Below are 24,852 nucleotides of genomic sequence, written 5' to 3'. Positions count from 1 at the left end.
CAGAAAAAAAAGGGAGGACAGATATTTTATTTTTGACTTTTATTGGCAAGTTTTCAAAATGATGTACTTCTCTATTATTCTTCAAAAGGAAAAAAAAGAAAAGGCTCACCACATCGCCTTAATTATGATGGCTAATTGTATGCATCAAGTTGAGTGGGCTAAAGATTTCCAGATAGCTGACAAAGCTATTTTTGGGTGAATATGAGGATGTTCACATGAGAGATTAGTATTTTGATATGTAGATTGAGTAAAGATCACCTTTTTTTTATGTTTATTTTATATTTTATTTTTAGTGTATTTTTAGTATGTTAAAGTAGTTGTGTTAAGGAATTGCCGTTCAACAAAGCAATATATGAGTACAATGCATCTTGATTAATATCATCCATTTCATCATTTCCCCATCCCTCCCAATTTCACCCCTTTCTCAGTTTTGTAAGATAAACATTGAATTTTATGACTGCATTCTTCCCTGTTCTTCATTTGTCTAGCTCTCTTTCTTTGATCCTTTTCACTTTTGAATACTCGTTTCCTGTTGTTTATTTTGTTGGACTGTGAGTCAGCCTTTCTTAGCAATTACACTCTGAGTTCATTCCTGATTCTACCAGATTTTGGCTGATACATTTGTGTATATTTGCATAACATTGAAGATGTTTACTTATATTTATAAATGAATTCTAGCTTTCATATATGAGAGAAAACATACATCTTTGACTCCCTGAGCCTGATTTCTTTTAGTATGATATTTTCTAGGTCTTTCCATTTTTTTGCAAATGATACAATATTATTCTTTCTAAAGGATGAGTAAAATTTAGTTATATAAATTTCTTTACCCATTCATCTATTGAGGGCCACCTGGGCTGATTCCATACCTTGGCTGTGGTGAACAGTGCTGCAATAAACATGGTTGTGCAAGTGACTTTACTGTATCCTAGTTTGTAATTTTTAAGAATAGAATTGCTGGATTTTACTGTAGTTCTTTGAGGATCTTCCATATTGTTTTCCAGTGTAGTTGAACAAGTTTACACTCTTACTAACATTGTACTAGAGTTACTATTCACTCACATCCATACTAGAATCTGTTATTATCTGTATTATTGATGATGTCCAACTACTAATAACAGGCTGGTCTATGGGTCTTCATCTTCCTGCCTCTACCTCCAGAGTTGGGATTTCAGGTGAGTGCCATCATGCCCAAATTGTTTCCTATTTTAGAACTGTCAGGTTTCTTTTTTCTTTTTTTTTATTGTGAAAATATTGTACAGAAGGGTTAAATTAATGAGTACATTTCTTATCAAGCATTGTAGCCTCCTCCTTTGTTTCCCCTTCCCAGCCCTTCCCATCCTCCTCCCGCCCCCCCAATCCTCCCCGCGCTGCCCCCCCACCAAAGTTGTAAAGTTCGTTTTCGACATAACGACTTGTATATCTCATTGTTGCAATGGGTCCACCTGTATCCCTATTTAAATGATTTGTTTTTCCCCTTCCCCTCCACTAATTATACCAACAGCAAATACAGTGAAAGCAGGGATTATACTGTGGGGGACGGACATACAAAGCAACAAAGAAATAATCTTATGAATGTGTTAGTAACAATCACATGAAAGAAAAAATTTGAATACATATCTTAGGGTTCATTTTCCTAACATCACCTTATCTGACCTTTTCTGCTTGACTCATACATATACTAGATATTGGAAATAAGGGAAAACATGGGACCTATGTTTCTTTGGGCTTGGCTTACTTCACTTAATATAATTTTTTCCAAGTCTTTCCATTTCCTAACAAATTGGGCAATGTCATTCTTTCTGATGGAGGCATAGAATTCCATTGTGTATATATACACCTCATTTTCTTGATCTATTCATCTACTGAGAGGCATCTGGGTTTGTTCCATATGTCAGCTATGGTAAATAATGCTGCAATAAACATAGTCGTGCTGGTAGCTTTAGTGTGGTCTTGTTTGTAAATATTTGGGTAAATGCCCAAAAGTGGGATTGCTGGGTCATAGGGGAGCTCTATGTGGAGTCTTTTGAGGAACCTCCATACTGCTTTCCAAAGTGGTTGAACAAGTTTACACCCCCACCAACAATGTAGTAAGGTTCCCCTCGGTCCACATCCCCTCCAGCCTCTGTTGTTATTAGAGTAGATCTGTCAGGTTTCTCTGCACATGTATTTTCCCATAATCAGTGATAGGTATCATCATTAGTTTTGCTGGTCTTGGGCTTGAACGTAGGACCTGGGTGCTTTCCCTGAGATTTTTTTACTTGAGGCTAGCACTACATCATTTGGACCCATAGCTGTTGGGAGCCGACAGTAAAACTCCAAGGTCATCTTGACCCTTGTGCTCACTTGAAGGCACATACAAGGACCTGGCTTTCATGAATAACACCAGGTGTCCGGGTTTGCCTTGCTATGTCTGTAGAATTTTCTTTACTTTCTATCAGTTGACCTTGTCTTGTTTCTTTCTGCACCCTTGTTTTTATTAAAGACTTTTCTTGCTTTTCTGCACTATGGTGACCTTAGGTTACCTCTTGACTTCTAATAGTATAAATAAGGAGAGTTAAAAATAAACGGGGCTGCAGTCTTGAGCTGCAGACCTCCCAACCCCATCCTTTGTCTTATGTCTTTATTTTTCCGTCCTCGCCCCCTAAATCAGGAGTTCCTTTCGTTGCCGGCTAGTTCCGGCACATAGCACCAATTCCGGTAGTTAATTGGAAATTAAAATCTCACAGGCTTTCCTGCTCATGCTGGCTTTGAACCATGATCCTCAGATATCAGCCCCTTGAGTAGCCAGGATTACAGGTGTGAGCCACCAGTGCCTGCCTGATATCATCATTTTTAAATGTATGCTTCTCAAAAGTATGATAAAGTGCTAACCTAGTATCTCAGAGTATGTCCTTCTTTGGAAGTAGTATTACTTAAAATTAACATGAGAGTAGAGTGGTACATTTATCAGAAATGATCAGCATCCTTAAAAGGAAAGAGAAAAATAAAGTGATACATGCAGAGAGAAGATACTAGAAGAAGATATCAGAGTGGTAAAGTGCAAGACAAGGAATGTGAAAAGTTCATGGCCACCACAAAAGCTAGAAATAAGCAGGAGGAGCAAAGTTCTGCTGACACCTTTGACTTCAGCCTTCTAATCTCCAAAACTGTGAGAGTGTTCATTTTTCTGTGTGTGTGCTGCAAGCTGCTCACTTTGTTATCCTTTGTTACAGTGACATTCAACACCAAATATAACCATCTTTACCAGTGATGTACTCTATGAACCAGTTTAATTATATAATAATAGAGGATTTTTTTTTGGTCATGAGTCTTGAACTCTGGGCTTGGATGCTGTCCTTGAGCTTTTCAGCTCAAGGCTAGTGCTCTATCAGTTGAACCACAGCACCACTTTGGTTCTCTGGTGGTTAATTGGAGATAAGAGTATCACAGACTTTCCTGTCTGGACTGGTTTTGAACCATGAATCTCAGATCTCAGCCTCCTGAGTAGCTAGGATTACAGACGTAGCTAGGATTACAGACAAGAGCCACCAGCACCTGGCTAATAGAGGATTTTTAAAAGGTAAATTTAATGTAGACTTCTTTTTGATTTTGTTGTTGCTTTTCAAATTGGAAAATAGTTTTTTGTTTTTGTTTTTTTTTGGTTAGTCGTGGGGCTTAAAATCTGGGCCTGGGTGCTGTCCCTCAGCTCTTCAGCTCAAGGTGAGCGCTTTACCACTTGAGCTACAGCACCTTTTCCAGTTTTCTGGTGGTTATTGGAGATAGGAGTCTCACGGTCTTTCCTGCCTGGGCTGGCTTGAATCGGTACATACATTTCAATTGTTTGCAAAGTTGGGCATTTTCAGTTGTTGCAAAGTCTTTTTTGGTCTAGATTATTTCTCTTTGCCTCTGTCTTTTTGTCTTTGAAGTGAAATTTTAATAACTTGCAATGCTGTATATTTAGTGGAGTATTACATACAGTTCAGTTTATTGTGCTAACTTGTGACAAAATATAAACCCATTTTACTCATGTTGATGTTGTTGAGATGCATTTTTATTTTACTCCAGCATATTTATAATCTTGTGTCTCTAGCGGTCAATGTGGCTTAAAGAAATTTTGTTCTGCTTCATTTCAGACTACATTGAATTAACATTTAGTTCAAAGCACCTTAATCACTGTGATGTTAAAAATAATGGCCAAGGGAATAGAAGTCAATTAAAATGACAACTTCTACAAACATTAACTTATACAATGATATTGATTTTGGTACATAGAAATTTTGACTGAGCCCATGGACTTTAATATTCTTGGAAATATTTGAAGTATTTTTCCCTTTATCATGGAAATTGTTACCACTTTTGTTTAAAAAATACATGAATTATTCTTCTAGTTTCCTTTTAGAAATAGATTTGTGCCTCTATTCAATGCTATTCAGATAGACACCTCTGACAAGCCATATTATTTCTTCATGAAGTTGATTTGATGCAATTATATGTATGTTTCCATATTTATGTTGTGTTTAAAGAAGAGGCATTATGAAATTCTTGGGATGTATAGACTTGTCATGGTTTAACTAGGATGCTATTGAAAAGTCTATCATAGCTCTGTCACAACTGTCTGCTTTAATATCCACCACACTTTTAAGACTTCTTTAGCTCTCTAATTTCTTCTTCTTCATCTCTTTCTGTCTTGATTTATTGGGATAATATAAAGGTGAATTGCTGATAAAATTGTAGATTTGGTTAGAATTCTTAGATGACTTCATTTATTAAATACTCTTCAATGAACACATGGTAATGGTAGGAAGAGAGGAAAGAAGACAAGTTTATATTATTTTAGGGATGGGCATCTGCAAAGTGAACAAGTGCTCCCAGGGGCCACAGCATGAACAATTTCGCATTTATTTATTCTCTTGTAAACTATAATCAAATATATGTTAGTAATTACATTAATATATAACAATGTAATATATAATATGGAATAATTACATTTGTTAGAGATTGTATTTATTTGATTGTATATGTTGTAGAACCCATTGCTGCATATTGTAGAAACAGTAAAGAAGGGCTGGCTAGAGCATCAACATGCTGAAGGCAATAGAAAGCAATATCAACTACTTGCTACAGCAACATATACTGTATACTAAGATCAAAATGATGCAGAGATTAGCATGTCTACTGTATAAGGATGACAAACAAATTGCTAAAGCATTTCATATTTTAAAATATTGCAAGTGTATATCTGTATGGCAAGGAAAGGAATAATAAAATGTGTAGAGCCAAACTCTCTATTTCTAGAAGTCTGGGACCACTTAGAATATGAAGAAATGCCTATATATACTTTAATAGCTCCTAAGAGATTATTGTTTGTCTCCTTAGTCCATATGTAAGGAACTCATTTAGTGTGCAGAGCAGTTTTGTAGTTGTAGGAGATATTGTGAGATATTTAACAGAGTCCAGTTCAGAGTTTGATGCAGCATATCAGGAAGGTTCTAGAAAATACTAGAAATATGCAGAGGAGGAAGGAGCTGGAGTGATAGGAAAATAGTTAAAGGAAAGCTATTTTTCAGATCCAGTATCCTTTGAGTTCACACCCTACTTTGATTTTTATGTGTAGCCATGTAAAAGAGTTCTAGCCATGTAATATTGTCAGTCCCATGATATGTGCTATTTTCAGGCCTCATCTACAAAACTCTCCTAATCATTATCCTTTCTCTTCTTGCACTAGTGACACTGGAAGCCAAATATCAAAGTTAAGCAGAATCCGTGGCAGAATCTGTATTCCTACATCAAGAGAAGAGCTGCTTGACTATCATGAATACCTAATTTGGACTTTAGGAGAGAAGAAACAAACTTCTGTCAAGCCACTGATTTTTTAGTTTTGTTCTTCAAATCACTGTTATTATCATTATTATCTTTTTATTAATTTTGGTTTATTAGTCAAAACAATATACCTTTCTAAAATAAAACTCAGTATATCATGTTAACTGTCATGAGAAGATGAAAAGAAAAAACGTCCCCACCCTCACTTCCCCACCCTATCCAAGCTGATGTCATAGTTGAGAATAGAATTGTAGTTACTAGAAGTTGGGGAGAATAAGGAGAATGTGACCATAGAGGAAGGCTCAACAGTAAGTACCAACTTACAGTTAGGATCAAGAAATTCTGATGTGCCATTATGGAGATAGGTGATTTAGATGATGAGAATTTATTGGTTATTCCCTGAAACTAGAAGAAAATAGTCTGAAAATTTTCAGCAGAATAAAATGTTTGTTTTTCTGCCACAGAAGCATATGTTTAAGTAATAGAGAACAAGAGTCTGGAAAGTAGGGTGCAGCAAAATATAGACAGTAAAGACGTCCTGGAGTCAGAATATAATACAACTGGTTAAACTATAATATTGAGCAAAAGGATCAAAAAGTTAGTTGTCTCAGTTTATAGAGCTTGAAGTAAACCTACTGAAGTGTAAAGGTAAGGAGAGTGGTAATATGTCTTAGGATAAGAAAGATTTGTTATTGTTTCTGCATTGGTGGAAGTGACAATGGATGGGGTGGGAAAATTGTGGTTGAGGTCAGAGTGGAGGCAGAGATTTCTTTCCAGGAGAGGCTAGTTGAACACGTGAGCTGGTGGTGCTGGTGATAAAGGAATAGGCTGAAAAAAATGAGCCACGGGAATGTTGATGACTGTGGGAGCACTGAGGAAAGGGAGAAGCTGGAGATAACTTTTAGGTCTATACTTTAGAGCAGTGAGTGTTCCTTTGCCACATGAGTTTGAGGCATACAGAAAAGGAAAGAAATTACCATAGTATCTAATATGTTCTACAAAGATAAAAAGAACAGTTAACATCAAACTACAGCAGCATTCCTCATGTTCACAAATCCATTTTGTCTTCCTAGGTACATAAACTATATTTTCAATCCTTTCTTGGAGCAAGGTAAAATAATATGGTTAAATTCTAGAAAACAGCACATAGTTGTAAATGGTATATGCAATTTCCAGCTCAATCCATAAAATCCTGTATTTTATTCCCCAGCATCTGTTCTGTGGCAACCTTGGAAACTACATATTCCAAATGTTAAACTGCAATATGGAAGAATCCTGTCTCTGTAAGTCACCATTTAGATGAATGAGAGCATTCCTGAATAGCTATGCAACCAACTGAACTATGACTTAAAGTACAAATTAAGATTTATTGTTTTAACCATAATGAACATAGTGTGTATTTAACCAGAATAGCCAATGACACAAATACTTTGTTATTAAGCAACTTTAAGTTTAATGTAGCATCTGTTTAATGGATGGGCTAGCCCTAAAATAAAACTTCATTCATACTCTGGTGGAATAACCCGTGATATCACAGGTTATTGTTCCAATAGGATTTTAGAACATTTTCCTGTTTATTCTCCTATTTTTCAATCTTAGTTGGTAAATTCTGGTGGTTAGATTTTAAAATAGAAAACTTGATGGTGTATTTTGTCTATTACTTTCTTATTTGAAAAAAATCATTTAACTGGTAAAAGAGGCTTAAAGTATAGATCTTATTTTACAATATCTTGTCTGATATACTGCTTGGTGTGTTAACAAATATAGTTTAGAGCCTCTCTTATTTTTTCTTTATTTGACAGCCAGTAAGATTTCTGGTACTGTTACATTTATGACTTCATAAATTGGAAATGTGGTCAGAAAGAGAAAACCATTATCACTTAGGAACTCATTCTGCAACAAGATTTTTACCCAAGATTTCATTGGAATTATGGTCTATATATAGAATCTACCTTGATGGTTTAATGTTGAAATCTGAAGTGAAAGAATTAACTCTGAATGTACTTTTGAAACCTCATTATTTTCATCATAGATTGAGTAATAACAGGCAACATTCTGATTATAGAAACTAGGTAGAAATGATCTCTGTAAACTAAATTGCTAACCTTAGTTTATTTCACTTTGTGTATCCATTGAATGAAATTTTGGTGTGCTGGAAGGTGGCAGTTAAGATACAGCTTAAACATTTTCCCAATATGAATCTGTATTACATTTGTGATTTTTGTGCTAGTGGATATTGAACCTGGTATCTTAAGCATGCTAGATAAGCACTGTCATTAAGGTATATCTCTAATCATATATATATATATATATATATATATATAAAATCCTTTATATATATATATATATATATATATATATATATATATATACACAAAGATATATGAACATTTAAAACAGAAGCAACACAGAAGTGTATAGAAGTGAAGTGCATCTCAAAACCTATCAATAATAAAGAACTGTTAAAATTCTGAAGCAGATTTTTATGCCTTCTTTATTTCCATACACAAAATAGTCCTCAGACATATATACAAACACACACATAAATAGAATCAAAATACAGATGTTTGTAATTTACAATTTTACTCACAAGCCTGAAATGTGGTTGTCTCATGTCTGTAAAGAAGAATCACTTTAAAAACACTATGAAATAATCTTTTATAGAAAATACAATAATAAAACTAGTGTGGAACACTGAGGTTTCTAGTTTTTCACCATTGTGAGAAATACTGCCATTAACTAATGTGTATATATTTGGGTTTTTGTGAGTAGTGTAAATTGCCATGGTGAATTTGCTTGGAGGGAGGAAAACACATTTAATATTTCTAAATTTAATAGTATTGGAAAGAGTGTATGTATTATGACCAATGCATAGGAAAGGCAGTAGAGAGGATAATGCCTACTATTATAGAAACTGAAATAAAGAAGGCCATGAATGAATTTGTGCTGTTTCTAAAAGCTATTCTGACTCCTGTATTCCAATGTTAGAGTCTGTATTCCAATGTTAGTCTCTGTATTCCAATGTTAGACAAGATTTCCTGATACACAGGAAATGAAACTAATATGTAAATGTAGTATAGGTAGAAAGACTAGAAAAGATTTTTGTTGGAGTAAGACAACTGCATAACTTGTTTGCATTCAGTCCTCTTCTCTTACTCTGAGATGATCTTGTGGAATCTGAGATTACACCTGAGGTACTATAGGATTTGTGAGGTTCTCCATGAGTTCCTCACATATTCTATCTGATTGCTTCACTGTTGTTTTATTTCCATGTGAAGAAGCTAGTAGCCTTTACTGTATTCATTTCCTTCTCTTCTTTCTTCTGCCTGTTTTAGCTGAAAAATACTCTGAAATGTTGAATGAGAAGTTGGAGTAGAGTTAGAGTTGAGAAACTAGGTTTGAGAGTCTCTATTATAGCAGCATTGACAACAAGAAAAACAAATTAGAGAACTAAGGGATCATCGCTGGTTTGTCTTTTGCTTTCTGAAGGTCTGATGTAAAACACATCTGCATTGTGTAATGTGTTTTTTAGATCCAGGCTCTCTCTTTTGTGGTTTCCAGGGTTGTACTCTAAAATGCCTCAGCTCAGAAGAGAGACTCATTTTCTACTGATTATAATTTGTTCTGCTTTCAGTCCATGTTCACATGATATTAGCCTTATTACATGGAGACAAGAAAAGTGAGTCAGCACACAGTAAGTATAACTGTATGTAGAAATCAGGCCTGGAGTCACTTCACATCTCTACGGCTAACTGCTGTGTCAACTTGACAAGATTGTCAATAATTTAGTATCTTAGTTTTCTTGTTTATAAAATAAGGATAAGAATATGACTTTTCAGGCCTGGGAAGGTGGCTCAGTGGTAGAGCGCTTGCCTTGCATGCTTGAGGCCTTGGGCTCAATTCCTCAGCACCACATAAGCAAAAAGAAAAAGGCTTGAAGTGGAGCTGTGGCTCAAGTGGTAGAGCGCTAGCCTTGACCTGAAGAGCTAAGGGACAGCGTCCAGGCCCAGAGTTCAGGCCCATGACCGGACCCCCCCCCAAAAAAAAGAATATGTCTTTTCAGCAAAAGATTATTTCATAGTTTTTCAAAGTTATTCTTATTTACTGACATGAAACAACAACTGCATTTCAGGTTGCTGAATAAGTGACTATATGTAAAGGCACATAGCACATTCTTTTTATTGGGGGGGATGGGGGGTGTTCTGATTGTGGGGCCTGAACTTGGGGCCTGGATTGCTGTCCCTCAGCTCTTCAGCTCAAGGCTAGTGCTCTACCATTTGAGCCACAGCACCACTTCCAGCTTTTTTCTTTTTGCTTATGTGGTGCTTAGGAGTCGAATCCAGCACCTCATGCATGGAGGCAAGCGCTCTACCACTGAGCCACCGTCCCAGCCCCCATAGCATATTCTTAAGAAGTGAACCCAGGTTCTGGGGGCTCACATGTATAAGCTTAGCTGCTCAAGAGGCTCAGTTTAAGAATCATGGGGTTTGGAGTAGTAAAATCAGTGAGATTCTTACCTTCAACTAATCAGAAAAATGTTGGAAGTGAAGGTATGGTCAACTGAGAACTTGAGAATTCCAAGCCATGAGTTGAAACTCAGTTCTAGCACAGGAAAAAAAGAGATAGATTCTAGTATTAGTGGTAGTTGCACTGGGAATAGAATCATCAATCATGGCTATTGACATAAAAAATACAGAGAATACCTTTAATTGGTACAAAGAATGTGTATAGGAATTTGAGAGAATCAGCTTACTTTCAGTAAAGTTGAAAAAGTAACAATTCATGAAGAAAAATGCATTTGAGTAGGGTCCTAAAAAATGTGTTCCTTTTCCACTAAATCTGTGAAGAAAAATGCAATTTGCAGAATAGGGTGCCAGAGGGAACAAGGATATTGCTGAAGAAATTTGGTGAAATTTGACCTGAAATGCAGTGCCAATTAAGACAAATAGCAAGCTGATAAAAGTTATAAATGAGGGCTAGGGACTTGGCTCAGTATTGAGTGCTTGTTTAGCAATTACAAGAAGTTAATCCCAGCATCATGCACAGAAAACTTAAAATTGAGTAGTCTATGATTTATAAATAAATGACTGTGGTTCTTGTTTTGCTGTATGGGGAATGTGCTGTTCAGATGGGAGAGAACCTTGCCCAGGCCAGTGAGGAGCTGTTCAAAATTTGACCTCCTCTATCCTGAACAGGGAAGTGAAGAAGCTTTGAAGGGGGAGTTTATAGTTTTCTGACACTTTGAAGCACATGGATAGATTTATTTCTACTTCCTCTAAGGGAGAACTCCTAACTCATTTTTCAGGACATAAGGAGTTAGAAATTACCCTGCTTATGGAACCAGACTTATTCTCACTTTTTATTTATTTCAGAGCCCAGTTTCTGACATTTGTATTTGCTCTTTATTTGAGGGCTTGTGAAATCTTATCTTTTTGGTTTGCTTGACTTAATCGCCCATTTTAGAACATGGATCTGCTTTTTTCCCCCTGATTTTGAGGCTTCCTATGGAAGTTGACTCCTGCCTCATGGAACCTCTAGTCAAACAAAGCCCTGGATTCTCTTTTTAGCTTGATCCCAGGAGAACCTCAAGCGATGGAACTGTGGGATAATCTGTAAATGGGACAGACCAACTGTATCCAAATTTGTGTTTGTCAGCGAATGCTTGAATGACCTCATCTAGAACACTCAGTGTCTGTATATCTCAGACTGTCTTATTTGAAAATTGATGATAATAATCATAGTACCAGCCTCATGAGGTTATTGTTAGGATTTAATTGAGTAAAACTATGTCTAGAAAATCATTTCTTAATAATGTTCATGTGTTAGAATTTATTATCTATTGTAAGGGGTTCCTGTGGGTACAAGAAGATCAACATTAATTTGACCTAGGGGAGCAAAGAAGACCTCTAAAGAGATAATGATCTTTGAACATAAATTTGATCAACAGATCATTTCCTAAGGGATGCAATGAAGGGAAGGCAATCCAAGAAGAGAGAAAGCTGATGAAATGGTTCAGGTATGAAAAAATTAAGAAGTGTATTATGTGTGGAGCTCTGGATAAATTGTGGAAATGGGGTGAGGATGGAGAAGTTAGGGCAAATGATGTAGCTGAAGAGGGTGGGACAAAGGGAAACTGGGAAGGATTTTCAGGTTAAACCAGTGATTTGTAGTTTAGTTCTGGAGAAGCAGGATGCTAGTGACATTATTTAGGTAGGGAAATAACCATGATGAGGTTTGTAAGGTTCCTCTGGTTACAGTGTGAAAGATCGATTGCATTGAGCTTGAATGTTGGCAGGGAGTCACATTTAAGAAGTTATTTCATTTACTCATGGAGATAAATTAATGTGAGTTCTATACAGTGGGTCATTAATATCACCTATGCTTTCTTTCCTTTGTTGTTGTGATAATTGCAATTCTCATACATTGCTTTTGTTCCACGTAGTCATTAGTCATTAGTTGACTTGAAAACCTTTATGCAAGCAAAGGATTTTAAAGTGTTGAAATGTATTTGACATGGTACTGAAGCTTTAATTGTGGCTATGATTCAAATCACCCCAGAATTAAGTCCATCCTTTGCTTTACTTGTCCCACCATTAGTAGTATCCCCGGGTGAGTGACCTCTTGGCATTTTTCTGCATGTGTTGGTTGGATTTAGACAGATTTCATTAAACATTTCGTTTTACTTGGCTTGCTTCAGGGTAAAGTCCAAAAGAACTCTCGATATTTGTTCCTTCCCTCTCTTCAGCTAACCTATGATTATTTTCTCAAATGGATCCTTTCACACATAGAGTCATTTAAAGAATTTTACCATCTTTTGATTCTATCAGTCTATCAAAAACTTTGTACAAGCTCTAAACAAGTCTGGAATTTGAAGTCACATGTCCTGTCAAAACATTTTTTTTATTTATAAACTCATTCTTCTTTGCTGTGTACTTCTGAAAAAATAGCATTAGCTCTCTATGGTTTTGGAAATTCCTTTTCTTTCAGAACAGCTAGGAAAAAACTACAAATAATAAAACAAAATAATCTGTAACAGACTGTTTTTTTTTTAATAAAAGGGGGGGAAAACCCTCATTTCAGAGAGGTAAGGTTGGTCAAGCATTTTAGGTAATGAGAAAGGGAATTTTTCTTAGCCAAACAGAAATGAGGGTTTTAGTGCTTTTAAGGGACTTCCAGAAAGTATTGGTGACTCCTCTTTGTTTTGATGTCTTTTCTGAGTCTCTCTGAATATGTTAGAAAGATCCAAGTAATTAAAGATCTTCAGTGTCTCAGATGATAAGGATTATCACTAAACTTTCTTTTTCCCACCTATATTGCCAACTTCTTTTAGAAAAGAAATAGTATGTGCATCTAACCTTTAGAGGGTCTTAAAGGAAGAGGAGGGATTTCTTCACAAATCTGGACAAATTTAAAATATGAAATACAAAGCTCTATGGAATAGTACTGGGATAAATGTATAACTAAAGAAAAGAAGTAAAAATTTCCCCACGTTTCTGTAGGTCAGTGAAATGTTAATAAATGTTGAGGGTAGCCTGTGGAAAGTTAATATGGTTAGGTGAGTTAAGGAATGTTCTACCCATCTTAAACAGAAAGCTAATGAGGATTATAGACAAAGAGGATTATAGATACCCAAAAGGAATAGATTTTCTGCTTATTTGACCACACAATGTTTTTCATGGGGTAGGTCAGAGGACCAGAACTCCTCATTTGGAGCACTAAGAAAATGTTTGGGTACATAAAACTAACATGTTTTAACATTAGAAGTTAAGAGTTTTCAGGCATAAATTCTAGTTGAAATCAAATACAGTGGGATACTGCAAAGCCATTGAAATTCAGGTTATTTTTAAGACATAAAAAATGAATATTCTTGGGCTGGGAAGGTGGCTCAGTGGTAGAGCACTTGCCTTGCATGCATGAGGCCCTGGGTTCGATTCCTCAGCACTACATAAGCAAAAAGAAAAAAGCCAGAAGTGGCGCTGTGGCTCAAGTGGTAGAGTGCTAGCCTTGAGCTGAAGAGCTGAGGGACAGTGCCCAGGCCTAGAGTTCAGGCCCCATGACCAGATTCCCCCCACCAAAAAAAATGAATAATCTTGGGGGACTTACTGGCTCTGAATTGCTGTGGATGGCTTTAGGATATATTGTACTCTGACTCTTCCCATCACACTTTAACTAGACCTTACTTGCTTGGCACAGAGCATGAAGACTTTATGCTGGTTGTTGAGTATTTATCAATGACTTCTAGAATCTTACCAAAAATCATGTGTCTTCTGAAATTGCACATGACATTGTAATCATTAATATGATTTACATGATGAAGTGAATAATAGAACTAATTTTATTTCTATATATGTTGACATACTCTGCTAATTCATAGATTAATTCCAAAGAAGGTGTACATAGTTTTGTTAGATTAACAATATGTGACTAAATTTAGAATTTCAAAGGCTAATAGAGTCTTAATATTAAGATCCATAGCAGTTGAAAGCTACTTATTATTGTATTTTTAAAATAGTATTTTTAGACATACATAATGGACTTTTAGAAAAGGCAAAAACCACAGAAAACCAATGTTTTCTAAAACACACACACACACACACACACACACACACACACACACACACACACACACACACACACACACACACACACACATGAATGTTTTACCTATTTATGCAAATCTAACTCCGTAAGTTTAAATAGTGACTTACTTATATTTTTAATGCTGGATTACGGAATTTGAATTTCAAGAAATTTGAACAGGATGAAATGACTAAATTTTGTAGAGGTAAATGTTATATTCTCTATTTAGAACTGTTAACTATCTCACTCACTGTGGAGCAGAATAATTTTACTTAGCACCAAGTATCAAAAATATCCTGGGCTTACCCATACAGTAAATGTGCACTCAAGTTACAAAAATGAGTCTAATAGGTGAAAGGGATGGCATCAGTTTCAACCCAACAATAGCTTTTAGTGAAGAAGTATAAGGTTGTCTCAGAATATTCAGAGGAATGAAATCAAGATAGGAAGAAATTTCCTATTGTGCTATAGGAAACGAAGCTAAAATTTTATGTTTTCTGAAACTCTAGGAAAACAAAGTTATAGAACACGATATCTGCTTCAAATGGCAAGATTCAATCAGTAGATAGAAGCTCTCAGGGAATGGATTATATAGCTCTTTCAAAATAGTGACACTAGAACATTGAGGAAGTAATTAGGTTGGCAAAAGATTAGAGATTTCCCTGATATTATTGCTTCCATAGTGTGTAGTTCAATTTTAGGAAAATGTATTGAACATCTATAACATCTCTTCTAAATTTATGATTATAGGCTCGTAAACGTAGAATTAGGTGCATTAACTAATAGTTTTAATTAGGTGACAATCAAAGGACAAGGGAAAATTTTGGAAGGAACTTGGAAATAGTACTGAGGAGAAATGAAAAAAAAATATTATTAAAATGAGTTTTAAGAGTTTTCTTGAGCATAGTCTGACTTTGCTGTGGAATTTTCTTGAGAGCTATTTGCCTACTTTATGGATATCCACCAATGTGCAGCCATGGGTAAGGTTTTGAGGATAGATGTGTTTGAAATGGGATACATGAAGAAAAGTCTAACTACAGGACTATTAACACCATCTCTTATTTGTATACGCATCCTATGTGCCTTCTATATGTAACACCTAGGATATTATAGTAGTGAAATAATTCAGTGAGACTGTAAGAATTTGTTGTATGCCAGAAAAGTTCTACACTGAAATTGGCTTTGTCTTCTAGAGTAGTGTAGACAATAGTTTTCACTCATAATTTCTTTTGGGGGGGAGGAGAGGGTCCGGTCATGGGACCTGAACTCTGGGCCTGGACGCTGTCCCTCAACTCTTCAGTTCAAGGCTACTGCTCTACCACTTGAGCCACAGTGCCACTTCCGGCTTTTTTCTTTTTGCTTATGTGGTGCTGAGGAATCGAACACAGGGCCTCATGAATGCAAGGCAAGTGCTCTACCACTGAGCCACCTTCCCAGCCCCTTCACTCATAATTTCTTTGAGGTTGATTTTAATTCAAGTTTCATTAGTCATTCTAAAAGGAAGGATTTTCTTTCTTCAATTGAGATACGTCACAGTGCTCTAATTTACTTGGTTTTTTATTAACTTGTGAAGAAAGAGGGCAAACAAATGTTTCAATATTAGTTTCAATAGTTAAACATTATTAAACTGGTTGCATAATTTACATTCATTAATAGCAAATGCTTTTATTGCAAGCCATGCATTTTCTAATTAGGAATCTGAGGTTAATATGTTACTTAGGACTTAGGTAGGGATTTTAAATTTTATTTACTGCTTAATTCATCCTATTCTCTGGCTACAGTTGCCTTTCAAAGGTTTAGAACCAGAAGCTGTGACTGTTTTCTATGGAGGGACACTAGTCACTCACCTACTTAGAACGTCGAATAGAACTGTTTTCTATTGTGGTTGGAACAGTGTTGGCCTTTGATGCTGACATTACTGTGACCTTTGGAAATCATGTTAAGTGAGGTAAGGCAGGAACAAAAAAGCAAATGTGCATAATCTCACTCGTGGTAGGACTTAAATGTTCAGAAATTGAGAATAGAACAGTGATTTTATAAGAAATAGAAGTTAGGAATGGGAATGGAGAGATGGAAAAATATTGCTCCGTATGTAGAGATTAATAATTCAGTAGAAGTAACTTGTAGTGTTCATGGTAGACTGACTACGGAAATATATACTACATGTTTCCAAAAGAGCAATGAGAGGAGTTTGATTGCTTTAACAGAAAGAAAGTATAACTATTTGAGGATATAGGGTTACTCTCATTGTTGGCATACAGAAAAGCCACGGAATTTTGAGGGTTAATTTATATACCTTGCCATTTTGCCAAAGTTTCAGATCAGCTCGAATAACTTGAGGGTGGAGTCTAGGGGATTCTTTAAATACAAAATCATGTCATCTACTAAGAGGAAGAGTTTTTCTATTTAGATCCCCTTAAAGTTTGCATCTTGTTTTATTTTTCTAGCTAGGTATTCTAATATTATACTGAAGAGGAATGGAGAGAGTGGACAATCTGTCTCCTTCCTGAAATTTGAGGAAATGGCTTTACTTTTGCCATTATGTATAATACTAGTTATAGTATAAGTTATAATGTAAGTTTGTCATACACAGCTTTTCTTATATTGAGGAATGTTCATTCCATGGATTCCTAGTTTCTGCAGAGCTTTCTTAATAAAGTGGTGTTGGATCTTGTCAAATCTTTTTTCTGCATCTATTGAGATTACTATGTAATTCTTATCCTTGCTCCTGTTGATGTGATGTATTACATTTATTGTTTTGTGTATATTGAACCAACTTTGCATCCATGGAATGAATCCTGTTTGATCATAGTGTATGATTTTTTTGATGAATTGTTGAAGTTGATTGGCCAGGATTTTGTAGTTTTGCATTAATGGTCATCTGAGAAATGGGTCTTGAGTTCTGTTTCTTTGATGATCCCCTGTCTGTTTTGAGAATGAGGGTTGTGCAGGCTTCCTAGAATGAGATTAGTAGTGAACTTTCATTTGTATTGAAGAGTTGGAGTAGTATCAATTGAGTTCTGCTTCAAAGGCCTTGTAGAATTCAGCTGTGAATGCATCTAGTCCTGGACTTTTCTCTTACTCTCCAGTTTTGAATTTATTTATTTTTAACATCCTGCAGCATGGAGAGCTGCTGCTGCCATGCCGCAGAGGGTGGGGCCACCTCTGGCTCTGTTTACTCTGTGAAGAAAGTTGCCCTGCCTTGGATGGTCCTTCCCCCATCTGGAAAGGTCAAATTTCCCCAGTATGGAGCTGAGTGCCAGTGGTTGGGTTGCTTTGCACTGTTGAATGGCTCAGCAGTGTCTAATTCTAAGGCCTGAGGTATCTACTGGCTTCCCTGGCTCCGTCTTTGCCAATATGAAAGATGACATTCTTCTGGGATGATAGGGGAAGAGCTACCTTCCAAACTCTGTTTTGTGAGAAGGAATGGGAATGCCTTTTTGGGTACTTACCTTCCCTTGGTTTTTCAGGCTATCTGTGATCTGCGTCCATCTGTGGTCAGCAGGATGAAGATTTTTGCTCCTGGTAAATTCACACTGGTAGTGAATAGAAGCTGCTTGCACTCTGTTTCTGTCACCTTTTCCTCAGGCTCGGTCTACTGTTATGTTGGCAGCCACAGCCACTGCCACCTCGGTCACTGGTGTATGCTCAAATCTGCCTCCTTAAACAGGCTGCCTGAAATTTTCCTCTCTGGCCAAACTCTCTGTACTATGATGGCTCACTTGGGTGACTCTCCAGCCTTGGATTTTTCACTGGAACACTAAAACTGGTTTCTTCATGATATCTCAGTTAGCTCCTAGGTGCGCCTCTGCAATCTTTGAAGTCCAAATTTTTTTTAATTTTTTAATTGTGAAAATAATGTACAGAGGGGTTACAATTACATGGGTAAGATAGTGAGTACATTTCTTATCAATCATTGTAGCCTCCTCCTTTGTTTACCTTTCCCATCCATACCCATCCTCTCTCTCCCCCCAATTCTCCCACCCCCAAGTTGTAAAGTTCGTTTTCTACATGACAACTTGTACTTCTCATTGTTGCAACAGGTCCAGCTGTATCCTTATTTAAACAACTTGTTTTTCCCCTTCCCCTCCACAAACTATACCGACATCAAATACAGTGAAAACAGGGTTTATACTGTGGGGGAGGGACATACAAAGCAACAAAGAAATAATCTTATATATGCATTAGAAACAAATGGATAAAAGAAAAAAACATTAAAATACATATCTAAGGGTTCATTTTCCTCACATCATATTATCTGACCTTTTCTGCTTCACTCATACATATACTAGATATTACAAATAAGGGAAACCATGGGACCTATGCTTTTTTGGGCTTGGCTTACTTCACTTAATATAAGTTTTTTCCAAGTCTTTCCATTTCCTAACAAATGGGGCAATGCCATTCTTTCTGATGGAGGCATAGAATTCCATTGTGTATATATACCACATTTTCTTGATCCATTTCTCTGCTGAGGGGCATCTGGGTTGGTTCCATATCTTAGCTATGGTAAATAATGTTGCAATAAACATAGTTGTGCTGGTAGCTTTAGTGTGGTCTTGTTTGTGAGCATTTGGGTAAATGCCCAAATGTGGGATTGCTGGGTCATAGGGGAGCTCTATGTGAAGTCTTTTGAGGAACCTCCATACTGCTTTTCAAAGTGGTTGAACAAGCTTACACTCCCACCAACAATGCAGTATGGTTCGCTTCTGTCCACATCCCCTCCAGCATCTGTTGTTGTTAGAGTTCTTGATTTTTGCCATTTTAACTGGAGTGAGGAGAAAACCAGCAAGACCACAAAAAAGGCCAAGACACTGCACCCAAACTGAGAATTCAAGAACCATAGGAAGAACCCAGTTTTTGCAGCCCCCAAGAAGGTGCATAACATGGCAGGAACTCCCAAATACCTCTCCGTCCTATCTATCAACATTAACGGATTTAACGATGCAATTAAGTGACATAGACTGTCTAGTTGGATTAAAAAACAAGATCCTTCTATCTGCTGCCTTCAGGAGTCACATCTTGCCCATAAAAACAAACACATTTTCAATGTTAAAGGCTGGAGAAAAATCTACCAAGCAAACGGCCCCCATAAACAGGCGGGAGTTGCAATCCTAATATCAGATAAAATAGACTTTAAATTAAAATTTGTGAGAAGAGATAAAGAAGGTTGCCACATACTAATTAAGGGATCTCTCCTTCAGGAGGATATTACAATTTTAAATATCTATATGCCAAACAACGGAGCACCCAAATTTATCCAAGAAACACTACTTTCCCTCAAATCCCACATAGATCCAAAGACATTAATTGTTGGGGATTTTAACACACCACTCTCCTCACTAGATAGATCAACTTGGCAAACACTCAACAGAGAAACCACAGATCTAAACAACTGCATAGATCAACTAGATTTAACAGACATCTAACAAATATTTCACCCAACCGCATCAGAATACACGTTTTTCTCAGCAGCACATGGAACGTTTTCTAAAATAGACCACATTTTAGGCTACAAAGCAAACTTGTCTAAATTCAGAAACATTGAAGTTATACCTTGCATTCTCTCAGACCACAAGGGAATAAAATTAGAACTCGACACCAAAAGCCACCAAAGAAAGTCCGGTAACACATGGATGTTGAACAACACACTGCTGAATCACGAGTGGGTCATGGAAGAGATTAGAAAGGAAATTCACAGGTTAATGCTATTCAACAAAAATGAGCACACAAATTACCGGCTCTTCTGGGACACAGGAAAGGCAGTACTCAGAGGCAAGTTTATAGCTCTGAGTTCCTACATCAACAAATTGGAGAGATCTGAAACCAACAATTTAATGAGACATCTGAACCTCCTTGAAAAAGAGCAGCAAGATAATCCCCAATCCAGTAGACAGAAAGAAATAATTAAAATTAAATTAGAATTAAATGAATTAGAATCCAAAAAAACTATAGAAAGAATCAACAAAACAAAGAGTTGGTTCTTCAAAAAAATTAACAAAATTGAAGTCTAAACATTTTTTTGATTAAAAAGCAACTTCAGGAGAAGATATAGATGTATGTATATATGTATATGTATATATGTGTGTATACATGTATATATGTATATATACACACATGCTTATGTATATATGCACATATACACACATTTATGCATACATGTATATATGTATATAACATATATACATGTATATAACACATGCAACATATATAAAACATATAACATATATGTAGATATACATACATAATATATAACATGTATATACATGCATATGTTGTATATGTATACATGTGTATGTATATGTATGTATATATATATATGGAAGTGGTGCTGTAGCTCAAGTGGTAGAGTGCTAGCCTTGAGCTGAAGAGCTGAGGGACATTGCCCAGGCCCAGAGTTCAAACCCCACGACCGACCAAAAAAAAAAGAAAGAAAGTAAAAATGACTTGTACATTTACAGGACACTCACAGTCTGCAGTTTATGTTTATATATCTCGAAATCCCCTTCTGAGAACATAGTGAAAGAACCAAAATATGGGAATTTAGTTTTCTTCTTTCTTCTGTTAGATAATATAGTATCTTTCAAGTCTCTTACAGTTCAGAATACTCTGAATAATTGAGACAACATCTAAAGATAAAAATTACTAGAATGAAAGCAACTGGTTTTTCAATGTGTGTGCGTGTAAGTGTGTGTACTTGTGCACATAGTGGTGTGTATCATGCATTAAGCATGTTAGAAAGTACAGACATAGCTGGTGCTTGGACAGCAAGTCTTCTGACCTCTGAAATAACAGTGTTCCTGTGTTCGTTCACCTGTCAAACTTCCTTCTGTTTGGTTTAAGAATAAGTACCTTGCTAGATTTGTTTAGGTCTTTCCATGTCACCTAGCTGTTTCATTTGTATCACTGGCTAAATGTCACGCTGAGCTGCTGAAACCTGCCTGTGTTGCATTATATTCTGTACCCTTTCATTCCATATACCTAGTTTTTAAGTGGTTAGTAAATTTCAGGTACTACTGATTCATTCTGTGCAGCCAGAGGTGAAAAGTTTAAACTCTGGAATCTTTGTGAAATAGATGGTCATTCAAAAGGCAGTTTTAAATCTTTTATGCAAAGCTAAAAGATTAAGCCATTACTAGAATAGCATAAAATTGATAAAGGACCTCCCCAAACTGTAGTAAATAGCTTTTTCACTGTTTTATGATATAGGCGACTCTGAGTTCCTGTGTGTAGCCTGTGCTGACCTGGTAGATAGGTAAACATTTATTACTGGGTTTTTTTCAGTTCCAATTAGGATGAAGAGACATTGATCTGTTAAGTTTATCTTAACCTGTCAAGTCTCCAGCTGACAAAGATATATCTTGATGGAAACTCTTTCCTCTGTTTATCTGAAGTTCTCACTTTGCATATTCTATAAACCAATACAGTCAACCCTATGTCACTTAGTTCCTGTTTCTTCTCTTAATCTTCCTTCCCATCATCATTTAGTTACATGCTTTTTAATTCCTAGTTTACAGATTAACATTTTGCAGAATATTATTTCTTTCTGGGAATCTTTGGATCCTTGAAAGTGAACAAATCTCTGTTTCGCAAATAATCTTGTATTTTTTAGAGCATATATCACAATGGGAAATTGTCTACTATTTTTCTTTTTATAGTTTAAAATGTTTTGTTTTTAGTATCTTAACTCATTTATGAATAATGTAAATGTAATGAAATGAACATGTAATCCAAAGTGGTGTAAAGCTTTCACCGGGTTTCATCAAGTTTCAACCAGTTATGAAATACACACACACACACACACACACACACACACAAAGACACAGACACAGACACACACACAGACACACACACACACACAAACACACACACACATACTGTGGTACTGCAGAGTCTTGTGTGTTAGGCAATGACTACCACTGAGCTATGGCACCACCTTAACATCAACTCTTTATTTATTTATATTATTATTATTAACTTTATTCTTCAAGATAAACTATCCCAGGTCCACAAGTACATTTGAATCTTAACCCAGATTCCTCATAACAATCCTCCCCTTTTTACTTTATTGTGAAAATACTGTACAGAGGGGTTACAATTACGTGGGCAAGATAATAAGTATATTTCTTATCAAGCATTGTAGCCTTCTCATCCTCATCCTGACCGCCACCCAATCCTCCTCCCCCCCACCAAAGTTGTAAAGTTTGTTTTCGACATAATGACTTGTACATCTCATTGTTGCAATGGGTCCACCTGTATCCCTATTTAAATGATTTGTTTTTATCCCTTCCCCTCCACAAATTATACCGACATCAAATACAGTGAAAGTAGGGGTTATAAAATGGGGGAGGGACATAAAAAGCAACAAAGAAATAATCTTATAAATTTGTTAGAAACAATCGCATGAAAGAAAAAAAAGCATTTGAATACATATCTTAGGGTTCATTTCCCTAACATCAACTTGTCTGACCTTTTCTGCTTGACTCAAGACATACACTGGTTATTGTAATAAGGGAAACCTTGGGACCTATGTTTCTTTGGGCCTGGCTTACTTCACTTAATATAATTTTTTCCAAGTCTTTCCATTTCCTAACAAATGGAACAATGTCATTCCTTCTGATGGAGGCACAAAATTCCATTGTGTTTATATACTACATTTTCTTGATCCATTCATCTACTGAGGGGCATCTGGGTTCGTTCCATATCTTAGCTATGGTAAATAATGCATAATAAACATAGTCATGCTGGTAGCTTTAGTGTTTGTGAACAATTGGGTAAATGCCCAAAAGTGGCATTGCTGGGTTATAGGGGAGCTCTATGTGCAGTCTATTGAGGAACCTCCATATTACTTTCCAAAGTGGTTGAACAAGTTTACACTCCCACCAACATTGTAGTAAGGTGCCCTTTTGTCCACATCCCCTCCAGCATCTGTTGTTATTAGAATTCTTGAATATAGTCATTCTAACTGGGGTGAGGTGGTATCTCAATGTTGTTTTGATTTGCATTTCTTTTATGGCTAGGGAGGTTTAGCATTTCTTCATGTGTCTTTCCACTTCAGAGAATTTTCTCTTTAAATCTTTAGCCCACTTATTTATTGGACAGTTGTTTCTTTGAAGATTTTTTGTTGGGGGACAATCTCCCTTTTTAAAATCTTTTACTTGAAAAAATCTGTGAAATGTTGGTAGAATTTGCAACATTCTAATATAGGCTGATAATAGTTTTGATTATAAACAAAATGGGGTGATTATAATTTTGTACTATATTGTAATATGCTGTATATAATATGGTTATGTCAGTGTGTTTTACAAAGCCAAAATTAAGGTATTAACAGAAGTAGTGAAGTAGTATAATGAACCACATTTCTCAGCTAACATGAAGACTTAACTATCTTTTGGGACTTAACTCTTGGCTAACCTTCCTCTCTACCCTATCACTTCCCTTCACCTGGCTTCTGCCATGTAACAAATTACCCAAATCCTAGCAGTTTAAAACAACTATTTGCGCCGGGCGCCGGTGGCTCACGCCTGTAATCCTAGCTACTCAGGAGGCTGAGATCTGAGGATCGCGGTTCAAAGCCAGCCCGGGCAGGAGAGACTGTGAGACTCCTATCTCCAATAAACCACCAGAAAACCGGAAGTGGCACTGTAGCTCAAGTGGTAGAGCGCTCGCCTTGAGCTGAAGAGCTGAGGGACAGCGTCCAGGCCCAGAGTTCAAGCCCCACGACCGACAAAAAAAAAAAAGTATTTGCTCATAATTTTATGAATCAGAAATTCAAGACAGGTATTATTTAATACTTTAGTGAGTTTCTAGACAATGGCTATCAGATATTTTCTGGGCTACATCATCTGAAAGCTTTGTCAGCATAGATGTACATAATGGAGCGTTTGAGGTTCTGGGTCACTAATGCTGGCTGATACACACTGTGATGACTGAAAGCCCTATGTGTAATCATCTAAAGACTTATTTACTCACAGTGTAGTATCTGTGCTGAACTAGACAGAGATCATTCTTTTATCTAAACTATTACCATAGGGGCCCTCCAGCTGAGGTGGGGAACAACTAATGCCTTTGTTTGCTGTTCATTTTAGTACAAGGTCTCAATTATTTCTAGTTTCTCAGCTTTTTGTGCACCTGGGACTATAGGAACACCCCTACCATGTTAGGCTCAATCCAGTTTTTTGGTGTGTGTGTGTGTGTGTTTATGTGTTTGTGTGTGTGTGTGTGTGTGTGTGTGTGTGTGTGTGTGTGTGTGTGTGTGTGTGTGTGTGTGTCTGTGTGGGTATGTTGGTCTTAGAGATTAATCTCAGACCTTGGGCACTGTCCCTCAACTATTTTGGTCAGGACTAGTGCTCTACCACTTGAATCACAGCTCTACATCCAGCCATTTGGTGGTTAATTGGAGATCAGGTTCTTACAGACAGGGCTGGTTTAGAATCTTGATCCTTAGATTTCAGTCTCCTAAGTAGCTAA

At 36.5% G+C, this 24,852-nt stretch overlaps 2 long non-coding RNA genes across 5 annotated transcripts in view; both read left to right on the top strand.

The window, feature by feature from the left end:
- Positions 1 to 6,057: 6,057 nt before the first annotated feature.
- On the top strand, positions 6,058 to 12,158 carry LOC138819747 (uncharacterized). The gene is made up of 3 exons (XR_011369603.1): positions 6,058 to 7,085; positions 9,364 to 9,481; positions 11,750 to 12,158. It is a non-coding gene; the product is annotated as an uncharacterized lncRNA (long non-coding RNA).
- A 3,998-nt stretch (positions 12,159 to 16,156) lies between these two features.
- LOC138819746 (uncharacterized) overlaps positions 16,157 to 24,852 on the top strand; it is a 46,334-nt gene continuing 37,638 nt past the window's right edge. For 3 of the 4 annotated variants that reach the window (XR_011369600.1, XR_011369596.1, XR_011369601.1), the window contains exon 1: positions 16,157 to 16,330. This is a non-coding gene — a long non-coding RNA (uncharacterized lncRNA). Of the gene's footprint in view, positions 16,331 to 17,852; positions 17,908 to 24,852 lie in introns of all 4 variants that reach the window. The other variant, XR_011369599.1, reaches the window with a different exon arrangement.

The sequence above is a fragment of the Dipodomys merriami genome, unplaced genomic scaffold (genome assembly GCF_024711535.1).
Source record: "Dipodomys merriami isolate MVZ:Mamm:240054 unplaced genomic scaffold, mDipMer1.0.p SCAF_813, whole genome shotgun sequence".
Classification (NCBI taxonomy): Eukaryota; Metazoa; Chordata; class Mammalia; order Rodentia; family Heteromyidae; genus Dipodomys; species Dipodomys merriami.
The sequence above is the reverse complement of the archived record's forward strand: the minus strand, read 5'-3'. Positions and strand labels throughout refer to the sequence as shown.